This window comes from Saccopteryx bilineata, chromosome 1 (genome assembly GCF_036850765.1).
Source record: "Saccopteryx bilineata isolate mSacBil1 chromosome 1, mSacBil1_pri_phased_curated, whole genome shotgun sequence".
Taxonomy (NCBI): domain Eukaryota; kingdom Metazoa; phylum Chordata; class Mammalia; order Chiroptera; family Emballonuridae; genus Saccopteryx; species Saccopteryx bilineata.
The window spans coordinates 39,176,316-39,198,593 of record NC_089490.1 but is presented as its reverse complement, the minus strand read 5'-3'; positions in this window follow the sequence as shown (position 1 = coordinate 39,198,593).

Here is a 22,278-nt window from a genome sequence, read left to right as displayed (position 1 = left end):
CTCTAAAATGAATAAAAACAAACAAACAAACAAACAAAAATTTATAAGATGCAAAAATATCTCTGTTTCCAGATGATTATCAGTCACTTTCAAATTTAAGATGCAGGGTCAATTGCTCTGTGAATCCTACTGTCATCTGCCATAATTAGAACTAACCTCACCTGTACTGTGGTCCAATTTCCCACTGGCAATTACACTGGGATTTTTGTAACTCTAATTTCTATGCATGTGTTTATACATTTGTCTTTTTCTAATGGGCCACAAGTCCTGAATCAGCAAATGGTGGATCATTTCATTGTTTGAATTTCTAAAACTTGAATGTTACTTGACAACTTTAATATTGTCTTTTGTTTTTCTTTTGTATTTTTTCTGAAGCTGGAAACGGGGGAGAGACAGTCAGACAGACTCCTGCATGCGCCTGACTGGGATCCACCCGGCATGCCCACCAGGGGCGAGGCTCTGCCCACCAGGGGGCGATGCTCTGCCCCTCCGGGGGCGTCGCTCTGCCACGACCAGAGCCACTCTAGCGCCTGGGGCAGAGGCCAAGGAGCCATCCCCAATGCCCGAGCCATATTTGCTCCAATGGAGCCTTGGCTTCGGGAGGGGAAGAGAGAGACAGAGAGGAAGGAACCTGGAGGGGGGGGGGGGTGGAGAAGCAAATGGGCGCCTCTCTTATGTGCCCTGGACGGGAATCGAACCCGGGTCCCCTGCACACCAGGCCGACGCTCTACCGCTGAGCCAACCAGCCAGGGCCTTGACAACTTTAAAATAGATAGATTGCTTAAACATATGGACAAAAATGAAAGTCTTTTTTTATATTTTAATAACATATATGTACATTCTTTGACCTTGGCTACTATCACCCTAGACCCAATGGTTATTATCCCTTACCTTACTAATGCTTCCAAGTGGTATCATTCCAATTCAACTATTCTGCTCAGTATTTGTAGAGTGGTACAAAGGCTGCTGGAACAGATGTCAGAAAAAGGGTAAAATGCAACTTTTCTAAGCAAACTGAAAAGTATGTTATAGCACAGAGTTTCCACTTCAGAGAAACTTTCCTGCCTCTTCTCTGCACCTGGTATTTTGTATCACATCCCTCTATTATTCCTGTTATCACAACCTGCACTTACCCCGTAGACTATGTTTTGACTAGTTTATTGTTGGCTTCCTCACAGACTGTAAATTTTTCAACAAAAGAGATCTGATCTTTCTTGTGCAGTGTATTTGACTTGATGAACATAAGTACCACAGGGTCCCAAATTATAGAGTGTTAGTCTTTATTTATGTATTCTTACTTCCCAGAGCAGTGTCTGGCACAGTGTAGAAACTCAATAAATATTTGTAGAAAAAAATGAATGAATATTTTTTTGTGTAGCATATGGTGGATATGCAGAAAATGTGTTGGCTCATGAATTATTTAACCAATAATTATTTTTATTTATGAAGATGTATTGAAAAAATTTAATCAAAATAATTTATGTGTAAAATGCATGTTTCTATTATAACTTATTAAAGTGTATATTATAACACAACTAAAATGTAATTAGGTCCAGGTAAATCATAAATGATGGAAGTTTTCCAAATTATAATAGTACTTTTATATTTTATAATAGTGGAACTTGTTTTTTCTTAAATCTTGTTGAATCAGTGACTCTTTAATTTTAAGTTTTAAAAAGGAATGACAACAAAAAGCACTGACAAAATTTTAAAATTTGTTTACCTTTCCCATGAAAGATATAATTATATCTTTGAAAAATATGCATGATATGCATTCAATTTGATACCTAATATAGTGCTGCACCCACATAGCGGAAGATGCAGACCAATGAAATATTTGACATTTAGATGTTTGTGCCATGTTTTCTTGCTAAGCTGTAACAGCACAGCTTTTGTTATTTTCTTCATGTCAACAATACACAGCCCACTATAAAAGCAGAATAAAACACAAATAGGTATTTGTGTTTAATTAATGTTTTGAAATTAATTATGTTTTGATAGTCCCATATTAGACGTTTAAAAAACTGCCAGTATCTCTACGCCATTGTTCTCAATGTTGACATGTTATTATTTCTAACTGGCAAGAAAGAAAAAAGTCTCACACTTGACATTTAGCCTCATGTTCTTTTTCTAAAACAGCTGAAGTTTTATAAATCTGTATTTCAAAGATTAACAAGTTCTATTTTTATGTCATGGAGAAATTCATTTCAAGCTATTAGTTCATCTTAGATATAAAGAATTTCAAAGGCTCACATATAAAAAAAGTTACTGTCTCTTGGATGGAATTAACATCTATTAAATTTATTGACTGGGCCTATTTCTTACTATTTTGATATTTTTAGCAAAAATCACAGCAAGGGTCATAACAAATTGGTTTCTTGTTGGTAATGGTGTATCTGTGAAAAAGGAAGCATAATTGACTGTAGCCATGGGATTCAGACAACTGTACAGAGAATGTACTTGGCCTTCATGTATAGGAGGAGGCAATGTGCTTTTATCATTTGCATTTATAGGCACATGTCATATACTGTTGTTGCATGTCTATTTAGGAATAGGGTTGGAAGCATGGCATATAAGTTAGAAGGGAATACAAAGATAATGCTGGAGATAATATTTAATTGCTGACATTAAATTTAGGATTAAATATAAAGATAGGAACTAGTTATATTCGTAGGGTATATTAGATTCATTGAAGGAATAACTAAGCAGAGAACTAAGATGATTTCTACCCTCTTGTGTTTTGTTATGGACCCCTTGAATTAAAATACATAGGATAATTTCTAATGTGTCATTCTGTAGGACATTGATCTTGGCAAAGCTAATTGGTTGGCCTTCACAAAAATTCTAAATGCTCAAATGAAGGTGGGAAGTACAGCTTCTTGGCTAACTATTGAAGATTTATGATATATATTAGTAATTTAAAGCACCAAGGAGCTGTACTATTAACAAGTCTGTCTAACCAGAATTTTTGAGCATGCACCATTTTTCTAAATTTTTTTTTTTTTTTTTACTGATTTTAAAGGGAGAGGAAGGGAGAGAAAAAAGAAACATCAATTTTTTGTTCCACTTATTTGTGCATTTGTTGGTTGATTCTTGTATGTACCTTGACTGGTATTTGAACCCACAATGTTGGTTTATCAGGACAACATTCTAGCCAGCTGCCAGGACAACATTCTAACCAACTGGCAGAGCTACCCTGCCAGGGATGAGTATGAACTATGTTTTAAAAATATCACATCTTATTTATATCTTATTAAGTATAATATAAGTTTGGGATATAACAATCTCTGTAATAATTTGATATGTGTTATTTCATTTTGAACTTTAGGTCCTTTGTCAATGTAACAAATTTAAATTGCTTCATATCTAAAATGTCTTTTTACAGAAATCTGAAGCTCATCATTCTAATGGTATTCTTGAAGGACTATTATTTCACTAATTAATGACTATCCTATTAGACCTATTGAAACAAAAATCTTATCATACCACTAAATAGTTAGAATGAGACTTTAATAATATTCTTTCATCCATATCCATTTTCAAATATGAAATGATTTTAATAAATATATCCAGTTTTATGAATAAAAAGAAAGTTATATACTATTCCATATTCTTTTTTGAAAACCAGCTAACACAGTTGGCATTTACAGGTTAATTATCAATCATCTTTATTTTAAAATTCTACCTAGAATATGCTTTGAATATGTATTTGCCTATATGAGAAAAATACCACTGTGTATAAAAACTTGTAATTTGCAGTGTCTGTGTTCTTTTTTCATTTTGGGCTTCATATCAGTCACCACATATTTTGTCTGCATGTATGAGATATTTATGCAAAAATCAAGTATTTTCCAATACTCAGTAAAGTGACCTTTTTCATCTATACTTTTAGCTGTTTAAGCTCCTATTTGAAGTTTATGCTAGGTTTCCAAAAATGAATTTTATGTATATTACATAGCAAATATTAAAGACTAGTTATTTATTTCTTCATAAAAAAAAATCACAAAACTCATTGCCTCAACAGGAAACCTTTTTTTCCTCACAGTTGTGTATTTTAGCTGGTTACTCCAGCTCATGAAATTCCAGTGAAGCTGTTGACTAAAGTCATGTCACAATTTACCTGGGAGGCAATCTACACCCAAGTTCACCAACAGCATCAATGGTAGAACTCAGAAAATCCTCCTCCGATCTCATTAATTTGACTCCGGTTCTCACTGGGTAATGGTGAGGGTTACCAGTTGCTCCTGAATGTTAGAGTTGTTTTTGCTTCTCACAGGCTGCTCTCAACATGGCTGTTTTCACTGAGAGTCAGATTTCAGAGAGAGTTAACCAGACTGAGCAGCCAAGACTGAAGTCACAATCCTTTCATATCTTACTCTCAGAAGGAAAATCCTATTACTTCTGTTATATTTCATTCATTAAAAGCAATTCTCTAAATCCACCTCAAGGGCAAAGAGGCAACAATCATTGGAGACCACCTGAGAAGCTGCCTGCTGTATATTTATTCTTTCTATATTTGCTAAAAAGACAGTTATGTTTCAATTCTAAATTGTTAACTAAAGACAATAGTTTTCTCTCACATGTCCTCTGAGAAATGAACTGTTATGTTACTACTAGAGATTTATTTTTAGAATTTCAAGTTAAGAGGTTAAATAAAAAACAAATTCAAGAGAGAAAGAAAATAAATGTACCTCTAAGTTATATAAGTGACATAATGAAATTTGACAGAGATGTACAAATTCAATAAAAAGTGACCATTATTTGAGAAATAGTATACTAAATCTTGCAAAAGATGCAAAATGAATACGAAACAGTGCTTGATCCTAAATACAGGTATGCTTGCAGGTTCTATCTGCTCACTGGTGGGGTGACTGGAGCAGGATAATAATATTCTCACCAAACTGTTGTATGATATTTGGAACATTATGTTGTGACGATGAAATAAAGTAATCATATACAATCATATAGTTATGTAAAGTTCTTTCTATGGTATTTTAAGAGTTTTTAGGACACTACCATATACTTTATAAATATTCATTAATTTTTAATGTAAAATGTTATTTTATTATAATTATAAAAGTAAAATAACTATAACATACAACAGAAACACCAAAGAGAAGGACAAAATGCAATGAGGGACCAAAGCATCACTTCTAATATCTGTGAGGAATTAAGAACAAGTATCTTGAAAAACATGGCATATCCATAGATAAATGTTACTTTAATATGCAGAGATGGAAAGTGTGTTTTAGTCAGAGTGACAAAAGAGACTCTTCAAAATAGAAAACCCTGGCATGCTCATAACAGAAGTAGGAAACTCTAAGAAAGAACACTGTGGTGTTGTGCTTGGTAAGAGGAAACAGTCATGTTAACCAGACAGTATTTTACTGGATATTAGTCTTGCTTGACTTTAAAGCAGCACTTAAATTTCCTCCTAAGGAAGAGTTCCTTTTGCACCATATTAGTAACATGGAACTGACTTGTGCCTCTCTCCCTGAATTGGCTTCAGTTTACCCAAATAGAATATTATATTTCATAGAACAGAAACTCTTCTCTTCGAGTGTGGTCTTGGGAAGAATGGTATCAGCATCACCTGGGAATTTATTCGAAATAAAAATTCTCAGGCCCTCCTTCCTATCTTTTGAACTAGAAACTTGAGGGTAGGCAGAGAAATTTGTGTTTTAATGAGCCCTCTAGGTGATTCTAATGTGCGCTAACATTTGAAATGACTGACTTAGAACATATATTTATACTTTCGGAGGAAACTCAGGTTTGTGTTTATTCACCTCCTAAGAGTAGTTTTTGTAAAAGTGTGCATATTAGAAGCACATGGAAAACTTTTCAAACTGACAGCACCCTATGCAATTATAGACATATTTCACCTTGTACTTCACAGACGTTGTATGTTTTATTTTTTCTTTTCTTTTATTATTATTATTATTATTATTATTATTATTAAATTTTTCTGAAGCTGGAAACCGGGAGGCAGTCAGACAGACTTCCGCATGCGCCTGACCGGGATCCACCCAGCACGCCCACCAGGGGGCGATGCTCTGCCCCTCCGGGGCGTCGCTCTGTCATGACCAGAGCCACTTTAGCGCCTGGGACAGAGGCCACAGAGCCATCCCCAGAGTCCAGGCCATCTTTTTGCTCCAATGGAGCCTCGGCTGCGGGAGGGGAAGAGAGAGAGAGGAAGGAGAGGGGGAGGGGTGGAGAAGCAGATGGGCGCTTCTCCTGTGTGCCCTGGCTGGGAATCGAACCTGGGACTCCTGCACGCCAGGCCGACGCTCTACCACTGAGCCAACCGGCCAGGGCCTTATTTTATTTTTTTACAAATGGAAGGCAAGACCCTTCACCAGCAAAAAGATTACAACTCACTTTGTTGTGATACTCGCTTTATTGTGTGATCTGCAACCAAACCCACAGTATCTCTGAGATATGTCTGTTTAACTAAAATGTTCTGAAATAGTGCCTCAGTCTTCATATGGTTACTCCCAGAATTGTCTAATATATAGCAGCCTGGAAAACCAGTGCTCTTGTTGTTGGTTCTCTACTCTTAGCTCTATTAGATTCCCTTGAAATAGCCAAAAGGAGAAAATAAAAAGGAGCCAGAGAAGTAATTAAAGGTAACAGAAAAGCAGTGAATCTTGATTTGGTCTTTTGAAATGGTCTCTGAAGATGTTGGAGGAGGTCATTGGGAGGATCTGACCACCAGCTGACCTACAAGCGGACCCAGTCAATAAGAGGCTCCTTTACCCTACCCTGTCCTTAAAATGTATTCTTTGCCCAACATTTCTGCACTAGAAGCCATTTCAAAACTGTGTTATTCAGACCATCTGGACAGGATATGTGACTGAACACAATTAAGGCTTCCATGTAAACTCTTATGATTATGGTGGGCACATGTGGAGATCCACTCATCCTCATGGTTGCCCAAGACAAGCTTCACAGGTAAATTCCCTTGCTTGGTAAACTTGCCCCTTACCAATCTGGGTGGTCTGCCTCTTTCATTGGTTTCTCTTGAGCCTCCATGTTGGGGAGAACAGTTTCAGACTTCACCTAGGGAATCCCAAGTTTCCAGTGAACAGAAGAATATGGATTTAACCCCATTTATGGTAACTAAAAGCTTTTACTACAATACTTAAATATGAGAAAATAGCAGAAGTGTTTTTTAAAATAGTTTGTGAACAGATAGACGCTTATCTCTAGAAATTTTACATAAGGACTGTGCTTATATATGAATTTGACTCTCATCTTGCTTGCCTGCAGTTCTTTGTTCAACTCATTTTCGTGATCCTATTCAATAGCAAGTGGAAATGTGAGAGAAAAGATATAACTTGTATAAGCATCAGAATCTCTACTATGGTGATATAATTCATTTTTTATATGTTTTTAAAATTCTGAGCATACTTTTAGTTTACCTGGTATCTTTTTTTTTATTTATATGTTTTTTTTTAATTTTCAGATAGATATATATTTAAGCCTGACCAGGTGGTGGTACAGTGGAAAGAGCGTCACACTGGGATTCAGAGGACGCAGATTTGAAACATGGAGATCGCCAGCTTGAACGCAGACTCCTCTGGTTTGAGCACAGCTCACCAGCTTGAACCCAAGGTTGCTGGTTTAAGCAAGGGGTCACTCTATCATCTGCTGTAGACCCTCAGTCAAGGCACATATGAGGAAGTAATCAATGAACAACTAAGGTGCCACAATGAAGAATTGATGCTTCTCGTCTCTCTCCCTTCCTGTCTGTCTGTCCCTATCTGTCCCAAACTGAAATAAATGAATAAAACTCAAGTCAAAGTAAAAAAACAAACAAAAAAACAAACAAAAGGATCATTATCATCCAAGAAAACTTTAACAAATATTTATGATAGATTATAAAATTGGGCTGAGAAATAGTAATATGTTATCTTAACAGAAAGTGTTCTTCTATTTGAAATATTAGAAATGTTGATATAATATACTTCTTTAGTGTTTATTTTAAAAAATTATACACTCTCATTTAGTTTTCTAGGCATTCTAGAATAGTAGTAGATTCCTAAAAATACTAATCTAAACCTTTAACAATAATAAATACATAAATTTTATATATTGGGCTTTGAGGGAAAATTTTGGTTTTTTTTTTCTGGAAACCAAGGAAATTCTTTTTTTTTTTTTTTTTTAACAGAGACAGAGACAGAAAGAGAGGGACAGATAGGGATAGACAGACAGGAAAAAAGAGAGATGAGAAGCATCAATTCACCTGACCAGGCGGTGGTGCAGTGGATAGAGTGTCGGACTGAGATGTGGAGAGGCATCAATTCTTTGCTGCAGCACCTTAGTTGTTCATTGATTGCTTTCTCATATGTGCCTTGACCAGGGGGCTACAGCCAACCAAGTGACCCCTTGCTCAAGCCAGCGACCTTGGGCTCAAGCTGGTGAGCCTTCTTCAAACCAGATGAGCCCGTGCTCAAGCTGGTGAGCCTTGCTCAAACCAGATGAGCCCGTGCTCAAGCTGATGAGCCTTGCTCAAACCAGATGAGCCCGTGCTCAAGCTGGTGACCTCATGGTTTCAAACCTGAGTCTTCCACGTCCCAGTCTGACACTTTATTCACTGCGCAACTGCCTGGTCAGGCCCAAGGAAATTCTTGATATATAAATCTACATTAAATCATACAAAGAGAAATATAATCAGATGTCTAGAATGATTAAAAACAACAAATATTAAGAGTAAAATAACTCTTGTTGAGGTTAATATTTCAACTTTAATATTGCAAATAAATATAGTGAAGGATACTGAAGTTGACATATACCATATATTTTCTCAATAGTATTACAAATATTAATTTAAAATATTGAAAATTATGATAAAAATATAATAATAATTAAACACATGATCAGTAACACCAGAATAAAACCACAGATCATAGAGTTCATTTGCTTGCTTATTTATAAAGTTTAAATAGTTTTCTACGTATTAGACGTAAATCGGTCAGTTGCAAGGAAGTTTGTTGGCTCCAGTAGCTTAAGCAATAGATGTCAGTTAGCATGGAGAGAAAAGTCAGAGCAGCAATAACAAGAGGTAGTCATGGGATTGGAACTCATATTCAAATTTTACATGATACATAATTGCTGCCTGAGTAACCAAGATAGAACGGGGAATTATTACACAAGAAAACCCTTCAGTGCCTGCAGAGGTGGGATAATTTATAATGTTATTCAGAACGTGTCATAGTGTATGCTTTTGCTTAATGGGTGAATGCATCTTCATTACTCAATCAGGAACTAGAACTTTCTTTTTCCATGTGTGCAGCTCAAATAACATTTTTAAAAAACACATCAGTGATTGCAGTAAACACACAGGCTACTGAATTCAGAAAGATAGAACTGTACAGACCACATTAATAGAAAATCATTTCCTTGTAATGAGGAAACCCCAATGTGGAAACTTTCATGGTAAATTGGAGGGAAGCAAAACCTCATAAATAATAAAATTCAAAAATTACCTCTGTTTAATCTGACCTTTGATAAATTTCAAGAAAAATTTATGACTTTAAAATTAATAAAGCTCATGACTCAGAAAATTAATGTCCCATGGTTGTCTTGGTTTGAATTTTCAAAGATTGATCTGAAGTGATCAATAGAACCGAACTTAAACAGTCTAAGAAAGGGGAGACAGAGAAAGAGAGAGGGAGAGAAAGACAAGGACAGAGGCATGCACGCGCGCGTGCGCGCACACACACACACACACACACACACTCAATATAATGGTGAAAGAAATCCAGAAATCCAGTTAGACATTCCTGATTAAAGGTTTTACCCACAATTTCTTATTAGAACAAAAAAATTATTAACTATTGGTAAAGAAAGAAATATCTCTTACATATCACTAACTTAAGTAGTTTATTTCTATCAAAGTATTCTACATGCTATATATTTTAGCTGATATTAAAAACCATTAAATAGGCTTGGCTTGGCAGCTCAGTTGGTTATTGTCCCAATAAGCCAAGGTTGCAGGTTTGATCTGTGGTCAAAGCAAATAAAAGAATCAACCAATGAATGTATAAATAAATTATGCTTCTCTCTATCTCTCTCTTTCTTTCTCTTTCTCCCTCTCCCTCTAAAGATCAATAAATAAAAAATACCAAAAAATAAAATAAAATAAGGTCCTGGCCAGTTGCTTCAGTGGTTGAGCACCTGCCCGGCGTGTGGATTTCCCTGGTTCAATTCCCGGTCAGGGCACACAGGAGAAGCGCTCATCTGTTTCTCCACCCTTCCCTCTTTACTTTCTATCCTGTTCTTCCCCTCCTGTAGCCAAGGCTCCACTGGAGCAAAGTTGACCCGGGTGCTAAGGATGGCTTCATGGCCTCCGCCTCAGATGCTACAATGGCTCCAGTTGCAATGGAGCAATGTCCCAGATGGGCAGAGCATCACCCCCTAGTGTGCTTGTGGGGTGGATCCCGTTCGGGCACATGAGGGAGCAGGAGTCTGTCTCTCTGCTTCCCTGCTTCTCATTTTAGAAAATACCAAAAAAAAAAATAAAGGGTATTGGATGGTTGATAGATACTTTTTGTAAGAACAGCTAAAACACGTATTTGATGTCTATGGATACAGTAACTTTGTGGCAGAGGTGTCCTTCAAAACTCACTGTAACACATACATTTAATATATATATATATATACACACACACACACACATATACATCTAGCATATATGGCCTAAGCATAATACACATACATATAATATACAATAAACAAATACATGCACACATACTTTATGAATACATGAATTTCTGTGTGAGAATAGAAGCAGAATTCAAAACAAGAATCAAATATTTCTATTCAAAGATGTAGAGAGAGAATGAGAGAGAGTGTGTGTGTGTGTAGGTGTATGCACTTAAATGTACAGTATATTGGATTAGAAGTGATTTTCAACTGGAGGTAAAGAGGAAGGAACAATTGCAGACTGAGTAAACGGTCCGAATAGGGCACTGAGAAAGGGCAGGGAGTCACATGGGATGAACTCAAAGCGGCCTGCTCTGGTTAGAACACAATGCAGGAGAAGGCCTGGTGCATCGCAGGGCATGTGGGAAGTAGAACGCAACGTGCCTGGGTGCCATGCTTACAGTCCCAGAATCAGAGGAAAACAGTTTCCATGCCGGGCTGTCACTGCGAGTAAATCCTGCTAAGAAGCCAAAGGGCGTGAAGAACAAGAAGAGACCATTCCATTTGTCAGGAGGTGACTGGACTTTGCATAACGTGATCCAAGAGAAGGTAAACTTTATCTGGAGGTGAGGAAATGGAAGTAGAAACTTTTACAAAAGGATGACTGTTATTCATGAAGATCACTTGGTTGAAAAAAAAATTGAAGACTTTAAAATTACAAAGTCATTTACTTACCATCTAGAAAGTCTAATTCATATATTTAATATGTCAATGATATCAAAATTATATAAGATCCCTCATCAATAAGTTAACATGCTGTCTGCAGATTGTAAGGTTTAAGGGTCACAGAATCCTGGAAGAGACATATAATTACAATGAATTATCTTTCATTTATTTTTATTCGAATGTGTCAGTGTAGTTTTCAGAAAGCCTTCTTAAAAGAACTTTTCACCATGCCAGTGAAATTTAGAGAGAAGGGAGAGGGGTGGAGAAGTAGATGGTTGATTCTCTTATGTGCCTTGACTGGGAATCAAACCTGGACATCCACACGCCCAGCTGGCACTGCCATTGAGTCAACTGGCCTGGCCAAGAGGAGCTGTTTTGATTTAAGCAGGCTGGAGCACTCGCATCCGACCAAATAACTATTCTCCTCACTTGTTCTAATGCACATATCTGAAGAGTCACTGAAGAAATCGAGATATAAATTTCAAAATAGAACCTGAAAATCACCAAATAATGGAGTAGCAGCATAACACTGAATTATTATTTGATTATTGATTATCCTTCTAAGAAAACATGTTAGAGTAAAATTCTTTTATTTGATTATTGATTATCCTTCTAAGAAAACATGTTAGAGTAAAATTCTTGTTTTTTTCTTTTTTTCTTTTTGTATTTTTCTGAAGCTGGAAACAGGGAGGCAGTCAGACAGACTCCCGCATGCTCCCGACCGGGATCCACCCGGCAGGCCCACCAGGGGGCAATGCTCTGCCCATCTGGGGCGTCTCTCTGTTGTGACCAGAGCCACTCTAGCACCTGAGGCAGAGGCTATGGAGCCATCCCAGTGCCCGGGCCATCTTTGCTCCAATGGAGCCTCGGCTGCGGGAGGAGAAGAGAGAGACAGAGAGGAAGGAGAGGGGGAGGGGTGGAGAAGCAGATGGACGCTTCTCCTGTGTGCCCTGGCTGGGAATCGAACCCGGGACTTCCGCACGCCAGGCCAACGCTCTACCACTGAGCCAACTGGCCAAAGCCTAGAGTAAAATTCATGTTGAGTAATTACTAAATCTTTTAGCATTTTCCCCTCATAAGTGAAGTAAAAAAAAAATAAACTTTTATTTTAACTTTTGAAATAAAAATTATAGTAAGACTCTCACATAATTTAGTTTTATTAAAATCTCTCTTTAATAAGAATGTTTTCTAGGTAACAGGTATTCATCTTTGAGATATAATATCCAATCATATGAATGAAGACTCATATGCAAGATGACCTTACTATTCCGAAAAGATGTTTAAAATTGCTCTCTCATGATGAGAAGAGATACTGTAATATATCTGCTTTGAAACAGACATTAAAACTTAACATTGAAATAATACTAAAATTCATTGTACTATTTACTAATTGTTTTTGTGTGTGACAGAGACAGAGAGAGGGACAGATAGGAACAGACAGGAAGGGAGAGAGATGAGAAGCATCAATTATTCAGTGCAGCTCCCTAGTTGTTCATTGATTGCATTCTCATATATGCCTTTACTGGGGGCTACAGCAGAGCGAGTGACCCCTTTCTTGAGCCAGTGACCTTGGGTTTCAAGCCGGTGACCTTTGGGTTCAAGCCAGTGATCATGGGGTCATGTCCATGATCCCGTGTACAAGCCAGCAACCTCGCACTCACGCTGGTGAGCCCATGCTCAAGCCGGATGAGCCTGAGTTCAAACTGGTGACTTCAGCGTTTCGAACCTGCATCCTCCGGGTCCCAGTTCAATGCGCTCTACACTGTGACACCGCCTGGTCAAGCTACATATTGTTTATAATTTTTAACATTATAATTTGTTTTTAAACAACATACATTCATTACTTGAAGATTATTGAAGCAAATTCTAAATTTTTCAGACATCCATGAAAATGAGCTAGATTGTTTATTTATTTTGTTCATTCATTTAATAAAAAATTGTGCTTTGGCCCTGCCTGATAGCCCCATTGGTAGAGCATCATCCAGAAGCACAGAAATTGCCTGTTTGATCCCCAGTCAGGGCACATACAGGAACATATAAATGTTCCTGTATCTCTCTTTTTCTCTTCTCTCTCTAGAGATCAATAAAATAAGCATTAAAAATAACTGAGTTTTGTCAGAGATGATTAAATTAGTAATGATCATTCAAAGGTGCTATAACCCTGTAAAATACTGAAAATGATCCAATGTAATGCTTTTTGTGTTTATACATTGATTTTTTTTTTTTTTACTGTGAGCTATTTCATGTACTTACATTTAGGCACTCTTGAGTTATGAAAGTAATGTTTTATTTTAAATATTTGGTAAGAAATTAGATGCAAATTTATATCCTTTCCTCGATTTTCTTAAAACAATTTAAAATTTAGAATTTCAGTAAAAGAAATAACAACACACCACATTTCCATTCAGTAAAATATTCTGTAAGAGCTGTGAACAGAAACATGAAATATAAATATAATTTGAATGAAATTGAATTTTTATTAAAGATTATAAATCCACATATTTTGAAGACAGAGAGATAAGAAAATAAAATCAAATATTATATATATGTATATATATATATTCCTACTAAGGATAGTGATAAATATATTTCCATATTTATGTACACACATACATAAACATATATATCTTTCTACAGTGCTGAATTTTTAATATGTTTATAGGTAAGTGATATGAGTGTTTAAAAGATATATACATTATTCATGTATAGAAATAAGTTAAAGTGGATCATAAAAATACATATACTGTCTATATTAGTAATAGTATAATATAATTCTATGGTAATATGAGATACATTACAAAATTTAATGCTGGATAAATATAAACTTGGAAAATATTCCACATTGGAAAGTGAAAGATTAGCCTTAACATGGTACTTCCGAAGAGGAATAACTTTAAGCTCTTTTATAGGCAAATTCTGGCAGAAACGTTTTGATCTTAAAGTTTGGAAAATCTAGTTGGTAACGAGACATTCCAGACTTTTGCTGTACCTTATATTGTACAATTGATTCTAAGGAACCCAACTTCAAGTTCAGATAGACAACAAATACGTCTAATCCAGCGTCTCTCTACCCGAAACTGAGAATATTTTGGACTCTACAGTTCTTTGTTATGTTGGGCTGACCTCAGCAGTGCACGATTTTAGCAACAGCCCTGTCCTCTACCTAGTAAATGAGAGTGTTCTAGGTTCTAACCCTACTATGCCACCCTCTTCCTGCCTAGGCTCACTGCGATGTCAAAAATGTCTTCAGACATTGCCTAATGTCTCGTGAGGGCAAAATTGGTTCAGTAAAGAACTAAAACAGCTCCCTATTTTCCAGATTGTAGGACCATAATACAGAGATATTAAGTGAGCTGTTTAAGTTTGCATAACTAATTAGAGGCAAAGTGGCAAGCAGAGATGTCTGGGGTTCCTTTTTCTCTGTTCTTTTTGCTATTTGGCACAGCTAACTGAAAATATCTCCTACTCATCTTTAGTATGTATCCAAGATTAAAAAGGTTTCTTTCTCCCTTTTAATTTACTGCAGTCTGAAATTATATTTTTCTTCTTAGCAATATGCTTTTATTAACAAATCGTTAAAATCTCCTTTTGTGTAAAATCATAAAACTAAATATTATATTGCCGATTTATGTGGTTGGCTGTGAATACAAATTCATTTGTATTTTAAAAGTAAATAACTCAGTTATTTAAAGACAGGAATAGTGAGGTTTAATTGTATATATTAATTGCTTTGTTGAACATAGTAACCACTTAAGGGTGATGTTTGTGTTATGAATATATTAGTTGTTGATTTTTTAGCTGTTGAATCTTACCATGTTATTTTGTGTATATTTATTTATTTTAAAATCTAAAGAGATAAACATAAATGGGACTCCAAAGTTATTCAAGTGAAATAACCTCAAAATTTATTTATTCATTTTTTAGAGAGGACAGAGAGAGGGAGAGAGAGAGACAGAGAGGAGAGAGAGAGAAGGGGAGAGGAGCTGGAAGCATCAACTCCCATATGTGCCTTGACCAGGCAAGCCCAAAGTTTCAAACTGGCGACTTCAGCATTTCCAGGTCGACGCTTTATCCACTGCGCCACCACAGGTCAGGATGTAACCTCAAAATTAAAAAGGCACAGTGGATAGACTTGCCTTTTAACTTGGTTTCTGCATTTATTTTTTCTGTTTTTTGCACTTTTATTTTATTGGTTTTTTTTATTTTTCTGAGGTGAGAAACAGGGAAGCAGAGAGACAGACTCCTACATGCTCCTGACTGGGATGCCCTCTAGGGGCAATGCTCTGCCGATCTGGGGCATTGCTCTGTTGCAACTGAAGCTACTCTAGTGCTTGACGTGGAGGCCATGGAGCCGTCCTCAGCGCCTGGGCCAACTTTGCTCCAATGGAGCCTTGGCTGTAGGAGGAGAAGAGAGAGATAGAGAGAAAAGAGAGGGGGAAGGGGGAAGAATCAGATGACCACTTCTTCTGTGTGCCCTGGCCGGGCATTGAACCCAGGACTTTCACATACCAGGCCAATGCTCTACCACTGAACCAAACTGCCAGGGCTGTTTATCATTCTTTAGGTGACTATGACACAACAGCCAAATGCTGACCATTTAGTAGAAAATAATGCACATTGAAAGAGAAGCTTAGGGATCGCCTTACTGAAAATGTAACATAAATATATCATTAATGTAAATTCCCCTTGAACTTTTGTATTTGATACTCCTTTATCAAATTGCTCTTATGACAAATTATGCTGAGTAAAAATCAACAGTATTAAAATAAATAGACTTGAGTCTTCACATCTGAATTTTTTTTTTAATTCAGTGTAAGGAGTAGAGGCAGAGAGATAGACTTCTGCATGTGCCCCAACTGGAATCCACCTGGCAAGCCCACTAGGGGCAATTCTCTGCCGGTGTTGCTCAATAACTGAATACTTCTTAGCGCCTGAGATAGAGGATATGGAGCCATTCTCAGCACCCAGGGCCAACTCGCTTTGATAGAACCATGGCTGCAGGAGGAGAAGAAAGAGAGAAGCAAGAAGGGAAAGGATGGAGAAGCAGATGGTCACTTCTCCTGTGTGCCCTGACTAGGAATTAACTCAGGACATCCATATACAGGGTCAATACTCTACCACTGAGGCAACCAGCCAGTACATCAATTTTCAATTATGTTGAGAGAGAATTTCTAAGTGATATATATATATATATCACTTAGAAAAGTGATATATATATATCACTTAGAAATATATATATATTTCTTTTTTTTTCATTTTTCTGAAGCTGGAAACAGGGAGAGACAGTCAGACAGACTCCCGCATGCGCCCGATTGGGATCCACCCGGCACGCCCACCATGGGGCGACGCTCTGCCCACCAGGGGGCGATGCTCTGCCCATCCTGGGCGTCGCCATGTTGCGACCAGAGCCACTCTAGCGCCTGGGGCAGAGGCCACAGAGCCATCCCCAGCGCCCGGGCCATCTTTGCTCCAATGGAGCCTCGGCTGTGGGAGGGGAAGAGAGAGACAGAGAGGGAAGCGCGGCGGAGGGGTGGAGAAGCAAATGGGCACTTCTCCTGTGTGCCCTGGCCAGGAATCGAACCCGGGTCCTCCGCACGCTAGGCCGACGCTCTACCGCTGAGCCAACCGGCCAGGGCCCCCTAAGTGATATATTTTTAAAGTTCACTTTTAAAAACCTTGAAGCAAAGTACCAAAATCACTCATTGCAAATGATAAAGGATATCAAATTATATTTAACCACAAAATTCATTAGATGGTATTTTAATACTTACAGGTTGAAATATTGGAATATTAATATATTATCAGGCTTTACTCAGGATTAAAATGTTTTCTATTATCTCTACTGGAGAAAGACATGACACTTAAAATCTTAAGTTGAAATATGTAACACTATAAATTTCTGGTTTAGCACATTAACTATATTAAGGAAATAATAGTTCTAATTAATGTAATACAATCTAGGTTAAATTTGTATCCGATTATGTATTATACCGTTTTGGATGGGCAGTCTCTCATTTAGCTTTATTTTTATACAGAACTATAACATTAAAAAAAGAGGACAGTATAAGCTATTATTTGATCATGAATAATTCCTCTAAAGAATACAATGTGAAGATATTTAGAAATGCTCTTTTTAATTTTTTCTACCACTATATGATTTAATTTTTAAAATTTTGTAGTCCTGACCTGTGGTGGTGTAGGGGATAAAGCATTGATCTGGAATGCTGAGGTTGCTGGTTCAAAACCCTGGGCTTGCCTGGTCAAGGCACATATGGGAGTTGATGCTTTCTGCTCCTTCTCCGACCCTTCTCTCTCTCTCTCTCTCTCTCTCTCTCTCTCTCTCTCTCTCTTTCTCTTTCTCTCTCTCTCTCCTTCACCTCTCTAAAAATGAATAAATAAAATTTAAAATTTTTTTGTAGAATTAAGCATTCAATCAAAAAAGAATTTATATATATATATATATATATATATATATATATATTCCTAAATCTTATGAGTCTCTTAATGACTTCTATATCTTCTTTTCTTTAAATTTCATTGACTTCAAACTACTACATTTTATAGATCCAGACTGATTTTTGGATTCTAAATCTTTAACCAATGCATCCTCAATCATATTTTAAAAAAATGACAGTGATCATATACTTAATATTTATAGTTGTTTTTGTTTAGGTCTAACTAATTTGATTTCATATCAATCTTTTTTGCCAAATAGAGTATTTGAAGTCATAACATACATTTCCTGCTTGCTGAATTAATTTAAGATTTACTTGATGACTTTAGAATAATCTTCTATTGAGCTTTTCCCTCCTGAGTGTAACATATTTTTTGTGACTGTTTTTTTGCATTGTACTTGACAAAGTTAGGTGTATATGCCTTATGTTTGTGAAATGAAATTATTAAGACAATTATGTTGTAGCATCTTATTTAGCAAAATAATACTAATGGATATACTAAATATTTACATGTTTGTGTGTATAAGTAACTTATTTTACTTTTATATAGTTTTACTAATTTGAATAAATTTTGTAAGTTCGTGGGAAAATATGTTACAAAAAAATAATGAAAAACTCTTTTTCTTATCTCTTGACTGTACTGATCCTCTTCCTGGAAACAAAAGCTTCTGCAGATTCTCAATTAACCTTCCAGAGACATATTATGAATATCTATACATATACATTTTCTGAGCAAATATTGAAATACTGCATCCATTTCCTATTTTTCCTCTAAAACTAAAATTGGAAAGCTTTTTATTTCAATATGCAGATACCTGCCTTATTCTTATTTTAAGTTACTAAAATGATGATATGTTTTATCTTCTTTTTATATCTAGTGCTTGCTATATTAGTCCGCTTGGGCTGTATAAACAAAATTTCATAACCTGGATCCTTAAATAACAGAAAATTATTATTATTTTTTTAAATTCTGAAATCTAGGAAGTCCTTAATCAAGGTTACAGTCAATTCAGTTTCTGCTGATAGTTCTCTTTCTGACTTGCTGATGGACACCGTTTCACTGTGTCTTTAAATGGTGGAGAGAAAGAGTTGCGGTTGTTCTTCTACAAAGCCATGTGTCTATTGTATTTGACCAAATTTAACCTTTATTAACTTCTCAGAGGCTCTACTTCAAATACAGTAACATAGTGAGTGACAGCTTCATAATATGAATTTTGGAGGGACAAAAACATTCAGTACAAATACATCCTATATTTAAACAGATGAAGGAAGAGACAATAAGAAAAGACAGATAATGGCCATAAAATTCTCATTAATCAAAGTTGAGTTTGTCATAAGTAGATGACTGACTTATTGGAAAAAAGTGTAATCCAGTTAAACCAAGGAAAATTAAATGAAGATATTGTACTGGACTTATTTTTGATATGGCTTTGTCTTATTTCACTAAGAATTATACCCTTTATATTATTAATTCATGCTGTCAAAAATGGTAACATTTCATTTTCCTTGATCCTCAAAGTCAATAGTAAAGAACCATAAGAGCTGAAATATACATTATAAGAACACACATATCAAATCTTCAGGGGTTCACCCAAACTTTTATCCTCAGCTCATTGAAAGGACTTATTTATTGCTTTTTTGTATTTACTAAAATAGCAGGTCTGAGTTTCATGGAGAAAAATGAAATTTTTTATTTTTATAAACTATACATGGATACTGGTTTTGAAATATTTGTTCATGGTTTTTTTTTGCTATTTTTGAAATAAATGTATGTATATTAACAAAATAATATGGGAGATAAATATTAAAAAATTTAAATATTTCTATCTTACACATATATGAGTAAACAAGTTCAAGTTAATATAATTTATCCACTCCCCTATTGTTTATATGTGAGTAAAGTATCATCTACCAATTTTAGACTTTTTTTTAGCTGTGCCATGCATGATATTTATATGTTGCAACTTAACATTTTTTATATTGTTTTTGGTTAATGTGCTTCTTTTAAAAATAAATATTTCTCTGTTTAGAACAAAAACATATACTTTAAAATATTTTTACTGTGTTACATTCCATAAATATATATTTAACTTACAAGGAATTGACTTTTTTTTTAAGATTTTTTTTTTAATTTTTTAAATTCATTTTAGGGAGGAGAGAAAAAGGGAGAGAGAGAGAGAGACAGAGAGGGAGAGAGAGAGGAGAGAGAGAGACAGAGAGAGAAGGTGGGGGGGAGCTAGAGGCATCAACTCCCATATGTGCCTTGACCAGGCAAGCCCAGGGTTTCGAACCAGTGACCTCAGCATTTCCAGGTCGACGCTTTATTCACTGCACCACCACAGGTCAGGCAGGAATTGACTTTTGAACGTGAAAGACACCTATGTTAGTTTCTTTTTTTTTATCTCAGTATAGATACATGGTTTTCCCAACATGATTTATTTAATAGTCTATAATTTTTCTACTGATTTACACTGCTGTATTTGTTCAATAACAGAGCTCTGTATTCTATCTGTTCCATTAGCTCTTTAAAAAGAAATCCCTGGAGTAATATTACAGTGTTCTTATAAACATAGCTTCTTTTCTTTTATTAATTTTAATGGGGTGACATCAATAAATCAGGGTACATATGTTCAAAGAAAACATCTCCAGGTTATCTTGTCAATCAATTATGTTGCATACCCATCACCCAAAGTCAGATTGTCCTCCATCACCTTCTATCTAGTTTTCTTTGTGCCCCTCCCCCTCCCCCTTTCCCCCCCCCCCCCCCGTAACCACCACACTCTTGTCAATGTCTCTTAGTCTCGTTTTTATGTCCCACTTACGTATGGAATAATGCAGTTCTTGTTTTTTTCTGATTTACTTATTTCACTCCGTATAATGTTATCAAAATCCTACCATTTTGTTGTAAATGATCCGATGTCATCATTTCTTATTGGCTGAGTAGTATTCCATAGTGTATATGTGCCACATCTTCTTTATCCAGTCATCTATTGAAAGGCTTTTCGGTTAAACATAGTTTTTTTTTTTTATGTTTTGATATGTGCTGGGCCAAATGTCCCTTGTTCATTTTACGTAATGTTCTTTAAAAAACCTTTTATTTTTTCCTAATCATGGGCCTCTGCCTTTCCATATGTGTTTCATTACATGCTTTGAAATTTCTATAGCATCCCAATTGAAAATTTCATGGGAATTTTTTTTATAATCTATATATCAATTCAGGGAAAATTGACATCTTTAATATATCAAGTCTTTCCATCTATTAGTATTCAAATATTTACATTGATTTAGATCATTTTTACATTTTTTGTATTTTATTTTAATTTTCATAAAATTCTGGTTTGATTTTTATAAATTTCAGGGTCTGTAGTTATATCTTTCTATACTTCTCATGAATATTTGAAAAAAGTCCGTTATTTAACATTTCTGGTGTTTAGAAATTTAGACAGTGGAATATTTGACAGTCATAAAAAAGAATAAATCTTACCTTGTGTGACAACACAAATGGATCTGGAGAGTATCATGCTAACAAATAAGCCAGTCAGAGAAAGACAGGTTAGACTATATGATTTCACTTATGTGTGGAATCTATTGAACAAAATAAACTAACAAATAAAATAGAAATAAACTCATAGAAACAGAGAACAGACAGACAGCTGTCAGAGGGGAAGGGAAAAAAAAAGGTGAAGAGTGGGTAAAAAAGGTAAAGAAATTAAGAAAAGGAAAAAAAATCCTCAGAGATGCAGGCAATAGTATGGTGACTACAAGAGAGAAAGTGGGCTGGGAGGAAATAGAACTGTGTAAAGGGCAAATAAATGGTGATGGAAAACTTGACATGGAGGGGTGAACACATAGTGCAATGTACAGATGGTGTATTATAAAATTATATGCCTGAAACTTATATAATTTTGTTAACCAATGTCACTCCAATAAAATCAATTTAAAAATAAAATATAAAGTAAAAATAAATAAATAGAACAGAAAGAAAGGCAGTTGCTGTTTGCATATTGAATTTTTACCAAGAATGCTAGCTAAAATCTTTTCATTGTAATACTATATATGTACTTTCTTTGTATTTTACATAGAATATAACATCTTTTGCTTACTTTCTTAATAGTTTTTAAACATTTCTTCTCTCATACTCTTTATAACTAAATTGGTCATAAAATGAAATTTGAATTGAAGTGATAATTGCAGTTTCTTGTGTATTATCTCTTATTTAATGTTACTATTTAAAAATGTTTCACCATTAAGAGTGATATTGCTGCCGGATTCCTTTTTTTTATTTTATTTTATTTTATTTTTTATAGAGACAGCGAGAGAGTCAGAGAGAGGGATAGATAGGGGCAGACAGACAGGAACGGGGAGAAATGAGAAGCATCAATCATTAGTTTTTTGTTGCGACACCTTAGTTGTTCATTGATTGCTTTCTCATCTGTGCCTTGATGGGGGG